The sequence below is a fragment of the Corvus moneduloides genome, chromosome 10, assembly GCF_009650955.1.
Source record: "Corvus moneduloides isolate bCorMon1 chromosome 10, bCorMon1.pri, whole genome shotgun sequence".
Classification (NCBI taxonomy): Eukaryota; Metazoa; Chordata; class Aves; order Passeriformes; family Corvidae; genus Corvus; species Corvus moneduloides.
In genome coordinates this window covers 9,965,810-9,980,199 of record NC_045485.1, presented here as the reverse complement: position 1 = coordinate 9,980,199, position 14,390 = coordinate 9,965,810, and the positions used below count along the sequence as shown (strand labels likewise).

At 41.6% G+C, this 14,390-nt stretch overlaps 1 protein-coding gene across 5 annotated transcripts in view; it reads left to right on the top strand.

Annotated features, from left to right (window-relative positions):
* The window catches only part of IRS1 (insulin receptor substrate 1), a 307,581-nt gene that overhangs the window by 86,988 nt on the left and 206,203 nt on the right, over positions 1-14,390 (top strand). For all 5 annotated transcript variants that reach the window (XR_004241993.1, XR_004241992.1, XR_004241991.1 and 2 more), the window contains exon 2: positions 6,525-6,619. The gene's annotated coding sequence lies outside the window, so the exon portion shown is untranslated. The remainder of the gene's footprint in view (positions 1-6,524; positions 6,620-14,390) is intronic.

Below are 14,390 nucleotides of genomic sequence, written 5' to 3'. Positions count from 1 at the left end.
CTTCGGGACAGTAAGACCATGTAAGGATGCAGAAGGATTCTGACTGTTTTACCTGGAATTTGATTCAGACCACATTGGCTTAGCAGTGGCGTAAGCTTGTAACCAAAGCAAGTAAGCCTAAAGGTCGGCAGTCATTAGGTGATTTTCCTTATATGCCAACAAAAAGCATTGATAATGAGTTCTCTCTCTTCATCTTCTCAGGCTCTTTCGATTGGTTGAAAGGTGTTAAACATGCCACTCTTTTAGGACTTTCATCTTTATGGCAACAGTGTTAAGTTGCTCTCCTTAGGTAATTATAGGATAAAAAAGAACAGGGAAAGAAAGAACCTGGAAAAGCCTGAAGATACCCAAATGAAGCAAGTGGAAAACACATTTTGTGAGCATGAGGTGTAAATTCAAGATCTCAGAAATATTCAATAGGAAATTTTGTCCTTTCAAGTGGCAAAAGTACATTGGTGATTAATTTTATGTTTAATCTTGTATCCCACCACAGAAATAGAAGTTTAAAGAGTGATCTCATGCCTGACAACCGAAAGAGATTGAGAATTTCAAGCCTTGATATGTCCCCAGCAGAAAACAAGTGTCAGTAAGAAACAAACCCATCCCTTTAATAGAGAAATTGGTGGCACGGGTCACCACCTACTTTGACAAATCCTTTTCTCTTGTGTCATTTGTTGGTTTTGCTGTTATCTGTAGGAATGATCAAGGAGACTGATTCATCATTGGAGAGGAGGAGAGAGGTCACACATGAAACTTGTCTCCTGTACTGTCTTTAATTGAACCTTCCCTGGTGTTTTTCCAGGCTGGTGGCTTTTCTGCACAGATTTAGCTGCAAGCAGTGCCTTCAGAGAAGCCAGATTAACATGACAGCTTGGCCAGAGCAAAAGTCTTGAAAGATTGCAGGAGAACTGCAAACATTGATGGAGGAAGAATGTTTGGTAATGGCAGATGGCAAACAGATGCATACAAATAGAGGAAGGCAGCTGGAAAAGGTCAGGAAAATGCAAATGGAAGAGGACAGGACACAGTCTTTCAATGTTTTAAGGACCTTCTTTATACATGTGGCAGTTCTGGACACATGAGGTGGTCTCATGCAGTCTGATACTTTTCCCAGGAAACCTTTAAGTGATTTGAATGTTTCAAATTTATTTTTTTGGTGCTTAGGCAGCCTGTGAGCGATGGTATTAATGATATATGAAGTGGCTGACAAAACTGCCAAACAGCAAACTGTGTTTATCAGGACATAACCTGTCCAGCTCTGGTTTTAATTCAAGAATATTTAGTTACCAGTTGCTACAGTGAAGACACACAGATCTGAGGAGGAATCAGCCTCTTTCCTGCCTCCTGGTGTCATTGTCCCTGAGGGAGGAGGGAGAGAATACAGAGCCCCTTATTTCAAATATCCCTCTTCTGGGGCAGGCTTCTCCAAGAATTTTAAGCTCCTAATCATTTTGTGCTCTTTGCTCTATGGAAGGTTGTCTAGGAAGTTTGGAGGCTGTTTGTCTGTTGTACCAGAGGAATTGGGGAAAAGCTCCCTCCCCCCTTCTCTCCTGCTCCTCGGAAGTAGCCACCTGGTATGTTGCAAATTGTGGTCTCTTTGGAGGCAGGTCAGGTACATGTTGTCCTCATAAATTTTCAGATAAAAGTGATGCTGAAAAAGGTGAACATGTTTAAGAGGTGAATTGGCCCCCAGGGGATACTTCCTCTGTTGTACTTTCCTTAAATGCTATAAATAAAATACTATGGGACACTTATTTAATGTATGGGAAAAGTTATATGACTTGAAGTTTTAGGCTATTGAATTGAATTTAAAGACTTTTCTCTTTGCTCTCTGTGTATTTCCAGCATGTTTGGTGGTTGGGTTTTTTTTATTGTTTGTTTTGTTGGGGTTTTTTTCCCCCCCTGGAGGGGATCTTCTTTTATATTTTTCCAGTTTTGCTTGCTTTCCTGGTGCATCCCTGAGCCTTCAGGAGGGATAAGAAGCAGCCCTTCTTCAGACCTTTATTGATAGGCCGAAGTAGCAAACCAGAAGTAGTCTTAACTACGCAGAGCAAAATCATTCCTGTGTTTGAAATTTAATTTTATGTAACCAGGACAAGAAAAAGCTTGTCTGGGTAGAAGATAAGTATAAAATGGTACTGAAATCAGATAAATGGCTGGGTTGTCAGAAGCTTGAAAGTTTTAAACAAGTTTAAAACTTGCTCAGTGGAAGCTTGGTCTGAGCCCTGTTCTGGCCCCCCGTACCCTGCTGCAGTGTAACTTCCCTCTGAACTGCAGAACTGCCCTTGTCAGTCCCTTCTCTGGGAAGGTAAAGGAGGAATCCTTAGTGCCAGCCATAGGAAAAGCCACAGAAGTTTCAGGACAGGTTATTTATTCTCCTGGTGTTGCATTTTGTGCATTCAGGACAGAGCCAAAGCCATGGAGGCAGGTGGGTGAAAAGCAGTTCTAAGATTTTCCCTGTCACAGCAACTTGTCACGGAATGTCTAATAGCTGTTTTCATTCTCGCATTGGTTGAGTCAGATCCATTTGATTCAAAACTGCTGCCCTGACATTTAGACCTTTCAGGCAGACTGCTCTGGCAGCACCTTATTTTTCTGTTGGAAAAGGAGGGGAGAAAAATCGTTGACATGTAATTAATGGAGCCAGATAGAACCTGAATTCTGAACTACACCCATTATTGAATAATGAGATATAAATTCTTTGTTATAAATCACTTTAACATCACAATGGCATGGGAGGACTCAGAGGGGATGGTGACTTGTTTTGCTTAAGCACTGATCTTGTACACAGACAAATGCTCATGAGAGTTGTTCTGTTAAAGACAAATCTTTACAGGGCAAACAAAATCATGGACCAAAATGGCAAAATGGAGCTAGTAGGAAGGGTGGAAGGAAAGGCAGAAGGAAATTAAGATCTTACTTGGTCTTTTTCAACCTGCTAAGTCCCTGTCTGGTTGTCTAATTTTTTTTTAGAATCAGGACTGTAGAGTTCTAGAGTTCTAGACAGGTGAACTCTGTCTTACATCTACTTTTCTGAAGTATCCATCCACACGTGTTTCTCTCTGTATAACTGTTGTCTCTCAGAATTCAAAGTATTACTAATGCATAGCTTCTAATTGATTACTAATCTATAATTAATTGTTCTTTTTAACTAAGAGGGAGCTTCAATGCTTTAAGATCTCCTAATTTTGAAATTAATTAATTGCAGATTAAATTAGAAGCCACTTGTTAAGTTTAACAAAACAAAACTAAAAATTGAAAAAATGGCTTTATGCTGTAAGGAGTAAGTGTTACATGGAGCAAATGGTTATAATTATAGTTTGAATTATCTTTTTATCAGTCCCCAAACATAAAATATCTCTATTACATGAAACCTAGATAAGTTTTGGAGGCATATTATATAGTACTGTGGGATTCAGCAGAGATAGGTAGAGGTGTCAGACTGACACTGGATAGAAGCAAATGTAGATTAGCTGAAATTCTAGGGCACTTCAGAGATGCTTTAATAAAGTGCGATTCTACAATGTTTTTAAGAAGACAAGAGAGAAAAAACAAACAAATGTTTACCTGATTTAATAATATAGTCTGCAAAGATCTTGACATCTGTTTTTAATGGTAACTGAAAGCTGAGGGACTTGTGGAAATTGAACTGTCTGTGTGGGTAGAATCGGAGGAATGTTCTTTAATGCCATATCCCAGGATGTGAGCTGACAAAGCTGGTTTCTATGTAAATGCATAAGATGCAAGCTTTTTTAAGCCATATGTAAAAAATGACTGAACCACTGGCAAATGTTCCAAATGCTCCAAAAGTTCAAAGATTTGCTCCATTTAGGCCCCCTGCAATTCAGAAAACTATTGAAATTTTTCTTTGCTATCTCTGGACAAATCCCCTTGCCTGAATGCAGCCTGCTCCATGTTCTCTTGCTTTGTCTCATTGCTGATCTGAATCAGCTCCATTCGAGCTCTCCTGTAGTGCTTGGAGGATCTCTGTCCGTCTGGCCTGGCAGGCTGCTGCCACGGATCAGGCCTGCACAGGGACTTTCCTCAGGATTCAGGATTGGAAAGGTACAAAATCTGTTCAGTGCCTCTGCCCATGAGGAAGCCCACTAGCAAGCAAGATTTGGAGACAACCCAGTTAAGCATTACTGCTGAAAACACAACTGCGTATTCCACAAAACATCAGCAAAGGGATCCCCCCACACCTTTTAGAAAAGAAACAGCTGGGTGATTTTATGATGATATATATCCAGGTGGACCTGGCTCTGGAAAATGTGATTTGGTTTATGCTGTTGAGAAAAGTCAGGTTCCAAGATAATTTTATCAGTGTATTCATAATTCTATGAGCATGACCCCTGACATAATCTACCTACCCTCCTCCTTAGATCTTGTTTTTACAGGTACACTGGAGACCAAGAGATTAGAACCTAACTCAACAAAGTAGGACAAAGCACAATGCAGTGGGCTAGTGCCACAGAATAGCTGAGTATCCCACATGTCCTGGGGACAGATCAGTACCAAGCTGCTTGGAGAAGCCCTTCTGTGCCTCAACTGGTGCAGTATATGTCAACTCACACAGAGGCAAAGGAAAGCAGCTACAATGTAAAAGTTAACTTGTAGAAACCATTTCTGAAAGAGTCAAACAGAAATAACTTTTATTGCAGTCTTGCTTTAATACTTGACAAATTAAAAATGCTCCTTCTTTTACATATCCTTTTTGCATAAGCATGTAGTTTCCAACTGAAATGTTTTTATATCTGATGCAATCTCTTAATGGGAACTGGTTTTCTTCTAAAACAAGACAAAGCAAAAGTGTCTAAAATAGTGCCTTCATTAGTGCTTTGTTACTTAAAACATTGATCAGTAGCTCCATATACTTCTTGATTGCAAACGGTGTGCCCATGTTAATACTGCAAAATGTTTTGGGTAGTACAGATGAAGAAGTGTGTCACCAATGAAATGTACATTAGACAATTGTGTTGTGTTGTGACATTAGGCTATTGCAGTTTAATTCTGTTATCTGGTCAGCTGTAGTATTCTGATGGGACTGGGGAAGATAAGGTTACAGGAAGAAGCTGATACGAGAAAACCTCATGCGCTGCATTAGATTGAGTGGGTCAAATGCATGGAGTTGTATATAGATAAAGAAGTCTGTTCTTGTTGGTTAGCAGCTACTTCTGTTATGGAGCAGAGGAAAAGACAGTGCTGCTTCATCCGTGTTTCAATCCAGTAGGAGTCAATTCCTCATCTAAGCTTTAGTGATTGTTTATTCAATGTGACATGATGTCTTTGGGAAGAGTGACATAAAAGGAAATGACGTTTGGAGAGGAAAATGCCACTTGACCTCAGAGCCTTGTCCCCCCTTAAGTTTTTCTTTATCCCCACTTTTCTGTTTTGTCACTAGATCCTTTAATCCCTTCTCTCTCCATAAAAGTGCCAAGATGTCTCCAAACCACTTAGACTGCAGTGTTTCCATGTTCTTAACTGGCAACTAATACCATGAGTTCATTATTCTGACCCTGAGTGAAATAGTTTGAATTTCCGGTGTACACAATTATTTTGGGTTATGACTTCTGACTTTTGAACCCCTCACCAGAATGCACCATTTAAATCTCTTCATCAGCTCTGAGTGCTGTCACTGGGTCAACTCGGTGTCAATATTCCTCTAACAGCATGATGCTACTCAGAATTTCTTTCTACGTCTTCTCTTGGAACAACTGTGGCAAAATCTGGAATCTTCCGTTCAGAAGGCGTGATTCTTTCACTATTATTCATGTTCTCCAGGAGTCATGGGATTGTTTACAGCATATGGGACAGTTAGGTGCTTTTGGAAAAGTAAACTGGAGTCAGTAACTAATAGTCCTTGTTGTGTATTTCATGCTCTCTGCAGCAGTGCTGGGCTGCATTCTGCTCTCATCTGCAGCAATACAAGTAGTAAGCAGCGCAAGCAATTTTAGTACATGATCTGAGTGCAAAAAGAGGTATAACTTCAGAAAGCTGATCTGCTGTCATTCCTCTGTGTAGTAAATATATTCTATATGCATTTTGTTTTCAGTTTATAAAACATCTTCAATTTCAAAAATATAATTAAAAATTAGCAGATATTAAATACCCAGTCACTGCATGTGGAAAAAGATCATCTGATTTATCTTACTGTTTCTTTCACATATTTTGCTCTGTAGCTGTAGGAAGTAATATGATATTAAAGAGTAATTTTCCTTCCCGTTGCTTCATCCATTTATTGTATTATATTGTCAAGTACTCCTGTAAAATAAACTAGCAGCCCAGGCTCACTTAATTCAGCCAAATACTAATCTACCAGTATATACCTTTAGTGAAGCCTGATTTGGTGGAAGGGAGTTCAATTGAGGGTGCAAAATGGACATACAGATGGATTCCCAGATGGAACTGTTTTGAAGTTTGTGTAAAAGCAGATAGTAATCTGAAATGTACTCTCAGCCAAAAAAGACCAGAGAAGGACTTACACCACTGAAGTGGTATTTACTAATTTTTATTTCCTTCCTTAGCTTACTATCAGCCATGGGAATTTACAAGTTTTCCAACAAGACTGAAGAAATCCAGGAAACCACAATGACAGATCCACTTGAAACAACCATTTCATGTGAGTGAGCTGAAAAAATACAAACTTTTTTTTTATCAGTGGCTGAAGATGTCTGTTGAAAACATCACTAATACTACAAAGTTCAGTATAATTAAAAGAGTGTTCCTCATGCGCAGCTGGCAGGCATTTGTTGGCATCAGTATTTTTTTTAAGTGAAGGCCACTGTAAGCAATCCACTTCTCTCAGAAATGAGTGTAAGATTAAAAGTTTTGGGCACATTCTTTAAATAAGTGATTTGTTTTTCTCTTTAAACATTAATTTATAAACATAAGATCTTCTAAGAAAATAAAACCTTGCTTCCACTGGGCATACACCTTCCTTTTTCAATAATCCCGTACCCCATCTTTGTATTGTAAACTTGCTGAAACTCAAGAAACTACTTTCTACTACTTATTAATTCTATAGGAAACGTTCAGAGCCTGGCTTTGAGAAACAGTGTGGTATTCACTTCTTCTCCATTCAATTCCAATACAAAATTCTGGGCAGAGAACCTGTCAGTGTGGTAGTCCAGTGCAGAGATATAAGTATCTTTATTTGTCCCACAAACTGTTATTATGGGTTGAGATGGAGAAAGATTTTTGTCAGAGTGAATCTGAGATCACAAGCTGAACTTCCAAAGCAAGAAAAATAAAATAAATTGAGCACAATTTATGTGTAAATCAGTAAGATACAAGCAGTGTGGAATCTCAAGTGGAATACTGGTGGGAATAGGCAAACTACTGTAGTTAGTGAGGTACTACTGTATATCTGAGCATGTGGGTTTTAGATTGCTTTTGGAAAATACTCTTTGTCAGCTATGCTATCCTTCTCTCTCTCTTTTTTTTTTTTTTTAATGCTTTGCTGAGTCTTCTGCTTAGTCTACTTTAGGTCTCATGACTGGAAGTTTCCTTGACTGCTGTCTGCAGATGATAACAGTATCATAACAATATCACACAAAGCCGACACAGTGATGCCCATTCCAAGTATGGTTTTTGGAGTAGAGCTTCATTTAGAACACGTTTTTGGTGCAAACAAAGGCGTATGGGCCCACACTCTGGCTTTTTCAAGCAGCTTTTTTGCTGGTTTCCACAGCATGGTTGGTAGTATGTTCACCACCAAGAGCTATTAATTCAATAGCATTGAGATTGTTTCCCATAACACAGTACTCCATTGCTTCCTTGTTAAAAATAATCATGTGGGTTTTTTGTAGGTTACAAGCAGTTCTTGGAATTTTGTAATTTCCTTGGAAGATGCCTATAATTATAAGGATTAATTGGCTTATTAGCTTGTCTTGTAACTCTGCCTGCCCTTTAAAGTTTCAGCTTTTTTTCCAGATGTTGCTCAGTAGAGTGTCATTTTGTACTTATTTCAATTTTTTGGATGCTTGGTGATAAATTCTTCTTGGTTTTGAATCTAGTTTAAATAACTGTGCCTATATAGAACATAGTTTGCCCTGTATAAGATATTGTACTGGAACCAATGTACACAGAGCTGAAATGGCTAGCAGGCCACAGCATAATAAATCAGAATGATTAATCAGCCTCCTGGGACACAGATGAGTCAGCTCAGGTCAAGACACTTCTGGGAAAACTAGATAGCTGGTAAATGTATTACCAGCTGACTATCAAAGTCCCTGTGCCATACCAGGAAATATACCTGCCTTGGGCAATTCTTCCTTTTCTGCAATGACAGAAGCAAACAGTTGTTAAGAATGCTCTCCTTCTCTCTATTCCTTGCTACCTACTCTGGCAAGTCTAACAAATTGCTTCTCCATGCCATCCTCTGTATTTGTGGGCTAACAACACAGCTTTTTATTAGATGCAGTACTATTTGCAGTGTAACATGCAGCCTTTTAATCTTCTAGTAGACAAGAAGTAGAGTTACCTCATGATCTTTTAAAAGTTGTTTATTTAATCATCTTTTTGTCTTCTATCAAATGGAGTCCAGACTCTGATTTCAGAATAATGTGGGAACATCTTCTTTTACTGTACCACATTCTACTATGATATACAGAATTAAAGCCTATGCTCCCACCTGAGTAAGGCTTACATAGTTTGCTCCATAATGGGATGTGAGACCAAGCCCCCATCTGTTCTCATCATTGTCTCTTCCTTTTCATACTGGTAATTAAGGGGACCTGTTAGGGGCTAAACACTGATGCCTCAAGGTAAAGATGTTTCTTAAAATCAGCTGGAAACACCCACAGCTCCTTTTCAATTTGACAGGCAGAGCTGATCAGCAGCTCCACAAGCCCCTTTGCCTGTATATTTTGTTTTTGTAACTACTCCCCAAATAAAATATAAATTCTTTCAATCTTAGTCTTTTTCATATCATCTTATTTTAGATCTCTCTAGATATGCCACAAACAGGGAGGGCCTTGGTGATTTGTCCATGATCTCACCCGGGATGAATTTACTACGGAGTCTGTTAGCTACCTTTTCTCCTTCCCTTCCCTTCGCTTTTGCCTATTATCACTTCCCGGCAGAACCTGTCAGCCAGGATCTGTTGAACATCATAGGTGGATCCAAGTCTGATCTAATCATTTGCATCCATTTTTTTTGCCCCTGAAGCTTTGGATAGTAACCTCATTCCAACGTGTTCTCTTTATCTCGTGTGTACCTGTGTGTCAGAGGTGTAGCATCGTCCAGAGATTTGGGACGAATGGAGCTGATGGGAGTGGAGCTGTCTGGAAATGTTCCACTGATGCCAAGGTCTGCAAAAACAGATCTGTTGAGGCTGAAATATTTGGAATTACTTGCATTTTTGCTGAATTGCTGCAGCCTTGCTAGAAAATACAATCTTGCATCTGGCATATGGCTGCCTTGGGAACATGATCCCAATGCCTCTTGGAGTCTCAGATCTCACAGGCTGACTGATAGTGGCCTGCCCTGCATCAGGAGACTTTGAGAACTCCAGAGAGGAGCAGCCCACCCAGGCAATGTGCTCTGGAAGGGGTTCCTTGTGTTTGGTGCTCTTCCAGCTTTGGAGACAGCGATCTCAGAATCCAGATACTCAGCCTTGTGTGTGAGTATATTCTTTGTCAAAGCCCTAAACAAGGAACTGAACACATTTCTATTCCTACAGGGTGTTACCTTCTTTGTGTTTGCTTCTTCAAATTCCACCAGGACAGACATTTACATAAAGAGTAATTGTGACCTGGAATTTTACCAGTGAATATATGTATTTCAGAATTTGTGTTCTGGGAGCCATATTAGTCTTAATGCTTGCTTTTGAATGAAAGGCTTGTTTAACTTACCAACCCAATGTGAGTGCACCTGTTGTCTCTTACAGTGAAGAAGTTGCAGCTGAAGATACATATCTGATAATAATTTTGACTTCTTGCTGTTTGAGATATAGGCCTATAAGGTCTTTCATGATACATATGAGAATTTTGCAATGTGTGGACAACAGCAAACATGGGAAAAAAAGTTCACATTATTTGGTTAGAGCCAGTCTTTACATGCCAGTGATGTTCAGCTAATGAATAACTTAGTGCAAATAGGTAAAATTATCCACAAAGCAATATATTTGTATATATAGCCCCTCATTGCTGTTTTGGTCACTTATCTGCCTTGGCCAGAACCACACTTTCTAAACGTATGAAAAACTTGGATTTGTTTTACAAGAAAAAAAGGTTTTATTACAAGAGTTTGTTTATTTCTCTCTGGTAGACATCATGAAGGATTTGGTATTGCTGCATCAGATAAGTGTGATTCTTAGGTTTTTCTGACTAATCTTTTTGAAGCTCAATATTTAGAGAGCTTGGCAATGGGTATTTAACAAACATTAAGGTAAGATAAATGTCCCGTGGCCTGTACAAGGTTCTGTTTCCTAGGCAGCATGGGATTCTAAACCTTCAGGCAGATAAATCACATATATGGCTCCTAGGAGATTCAGATGTTAAACTGATCCTCTCCTGATGATAAAGCTCAGTTAAGAATCCCTTAAAGATTTTAAAATGGAGGCCTCAGTCCTACAGGCACATCAATTCACTGGCTTCTGCTAAGGATTTACATGAAAACAGGTGTCCCCTCATATGTAAACAGGGCAGGATTGAAACAGATTCCACCTTATTTTGGTTTCTGGGAACCTTTTACCTGAGAGTATGGAAAACTGGTGTTACAGCCATATGGATACTGTTCTCAATGGCATAAAATCCCAGTAGTCTACAGAAATTGAATCTGACTGGTACTTTTGTCTGACTGAACAGACCTAGTTATCACCTACCATTATTGGGTTTTTTTCGATTGCAGCTGCTGTGAATGGGACTTTAGAAATACAAGGAATAATGTCAATGCCACAGAGTATATGCCTGAAATTGAAATGCTCTCTTGGTCCTGTGGATTTTAATTTGTAACCTGGATCTTAACTCTATTAAAAATCCAGGTAGAAGTATCCTTCTGGCTTCAAACATCTCTTTTGGACTCATTTCTTGCAAACAGAACTGCTCTATTAGAAGGCCCTTCCACAGAGAACTCTTTGTAGGATGAGGACTGTAAGCAAGCTGTGACAGAAATGCCAGCTGTGACATAGGATTGCGTGTCAGTGCTGTGGGAAGATGGCAGAAGAGCCTAGTTCCTGTGCAGCACTTCTCATTCATAGATTTTTTGAGTGTCATTTTACAGCAATATCCCAAGGTTACTCAGCAGATAAGTGACACAGCTGGAAATGAAGTCCAGGTGTCCTGAGCCCGAGTCCACTGCTCCATCCATCCTGCCTCCAAAGAAGCAATGTTTGCAAAGAGCAATAGGAAATGCCAGATTTGCCTTGTGTTTCACCCCTGCAAAGGAATGCTAGGTCAGCAGTATTTATTTTCTTATCTTGATCTCCCTAATTTTTACTTTTTAAAGAGCTGTCTCTGTAATGGAGCTTCTTGCAAACTCAAAACATGTTGGTAGAGATTGGAAAATTTCTTGCAAGTTACTGATGCTTGTAACATGATGATTCCCAAACTTTGCCTGTGGAGCCTGGAAAATGGTAGTGGGAGGAAGTGATCTCCTGGCAGCATGTCAGCTGTGGTCCCGTGTGCTGTTCTGATCCCACAGGTGACTGGATTTGAGAGTAAAGCATGGCTCGTCCTGCCTCTGCCCTGGGTTGGATTTTACGCCTCTGCCCCTGCTCTGAAGGGAATGCTTTAGAGGTACAAACTCACTGTCTGTTTCCTGGTCTGGAGCTGAACAGATTACTGGACATAAAAGCCCCACCACCCATTGCTACGAATCTATTAAACATCTCCAGTTAACCATACAGCCTCCTGCTTCAGCAGCTGAGCATGTAAATTTCTGTGACCAAATAACTGCACAGTTAACTGCTTTCACATGTGCTCCCACCGTGCCCATCTCAAAACGCAAAATCCTAGCCCGGCTTTGCCCCATGGGCAGCTGGACGGTGACCAGGACACGGCTCTTTGGGAGGCTGGATGGGGCACCCTGCAGCCTTACTACTGCCTGGGCACGGGCAGAGGATGTGTGGGCAAAGGCAACCTGGTGACAGCAGCACTTCTGTCTGTACCTCGTCCTCCTCTCCCTCCCGCACGCTACAAGAGCCGGTGGCTGCTGTGGGAGGATTTCCCAGGATCCGATCCTGCTGGAGCTGGGCAATAGGGCTCATGGCGGCTCCCCTGGCATGGCCCGGTGTGTTCTGTGGTGCTCCCCCCAGCCCCACAACACCTGTGCGAGAGGAAACTGCTTTTATTTTTCTACCTCCGAGGCTGCGGGCAGGTTTTGTTCCAAGCAGAACAACGCTCTGAGGGGCGAGGAGGTTCCCCCGGCTGCCCCTGCCCGGGCTGGCACGAAGGGGCTGTGAGAAGCCGGCCGCGCTCGGCACAGAAGGGCCGCGTCCCCCCGGGCCGGGACCCCGCGGCTGAGGCGGCGCAGGCGGAGCATGTTTGCCTTGGCAGCTGCCGCGAGCGAGCCGCTGGCCGCCGGCCAGGCCCTGATGTTTCCTCTCGCCCTTGTTCGCTGAGGCATTCAGGAAAACAATCGGGAACGATGAGGGCTTTCCCGTTCCGGTGGCGCCGGCCAGCGCAGCCCGGCCTGGGGACCTGCCACCGGCCACCTCCGCGCTGGGGCTGGGGGTCGGGTAGTGTTCAGTGGCTTGCTTTGAAATAAAAAAGCCCCTCGCCGCGGTGGTGCGATGGGTATAAAGTCTGTGCGTGAAGCAGGCCGCAGGCTGCCCAAGATGTCAGCTATGCCGAGGAAATCCTACGGAACACAAACAAATAAGGACAGAAATGCTCAAATTACCTGCCGTTTGCTTTACCTGGGGCACGGCAGCAATAAACGTGAACTCAAGGAAACTTGGCAAGCCCCTCCTTGTACAGATACAACCACACCAATTGTAATGGAACCAGCCAGGTGCTGGGAATGCCCCTTCACAGCTCTGGGACTGCCTGAGACTTAGCAGGATCCTGATTTCCCTTGCGGATCTGAGCCTGTGGGCCAGACTGGGCACAAACAGGCAGTGACATGTTCCTGATGCCACGGTAATTCCGTGTGAGCCAGGACAGACTCCAGAGGAGTTCACCAGCCCTCACTAATGGCACTTACGGAGAAGTGCCCACCTTGAGTCACTACAGCCCAGAGAAGATGGGCAGCTGGGAAAGAAGCAGCTTCCAGGGCTGGTGTATAGTAGTAAAAATGGAGTCGGGACCTTGTCTGCAGAGTGTTTGCTGGCCTCTTGCTACTTCCCCACACCACAGCTTGTACCTGCTCTCCTGCTCCCAGGAAAGAGCTGCTTGTTGGGCGAAGCCTTGCATGTGCAGATGAGGCATTTTCAATGTTGCAGCTTAAGTTTTGGGGTCAAATTTAAAGGTGTTTCCTTGTTCAAGAAGCAGGAATGCTAAAACTAGCGTTGAATCTTTAAGTGGTGTCTCTCATCAGGAGCCTGTACACAAACGACCATTGTTACTGGAATGAGCTTTTTCTTTTCAAGTAATGATCCCCTGACATCTAACTACAGGAATCTGTGTTGGAAGAACTAGAGCCTCAATGACAGGTGCTCTGGTTAGACAGGAGCACATCCATTTTTCCAATATAGATGCAAAAGCCTTTGACATATTGCAGCCTAAATAAATTTTTATTTTTATTTTAATGACATTTGAAAAGCACCTGAATTATTTTGAAATGGGTTTCGTTCTAAAACAGTCTCAAGAGCACAAGCTGCAATTTTCGGGTGTACTCTTCTTCCACATCAGAAGGAAGTTGCAGGTAGAAGCTACCTTGAGCTAAAAAATTGCACAGTTCTTGTTGCTGTTCGGGCTGGAGAGGGATGTACTGCATGTTTCTCTTTCAGGCTGAACAGTTGTATCTCACATCCAGCAATACCAACAGGGAGTTTTAAAAACCAGTCTATCCTGAGTGTCATGCCTTTTCATGCTTGAAGAAACACTAGGAACTCTGTCTCGGTTCCAGTGAGTTTGTAATGTTCCTTTATCTCTTATGTTTTTCTAGAAATTGTGGCAGTCCATGAAATGGACTTCATTTCGGAATTATAAACCCTGAATTCAAATTTTATCACTTCTTGGAGTTTAACAGAGCACTAGGTTTGCAATTTTATTCACAAAGCTATGGATCATTGCAAATTGCTTCCTACTATTTGACAGCTTCCTTTTTAGAAATTTCAACACTCCAGCTATCTGCCTTTAGCAGTGTATGATTCTAATCACTGATATGATTTCATAATCCTCCTTTAATTCAGCAAACATTCCAGATTATCAACATATGCGATTTGTATTTTGGGAGAGCACAGTGCAGCAAAATTTTCCTGTTGTCAGGCTTTGGGCTTTGTAGCT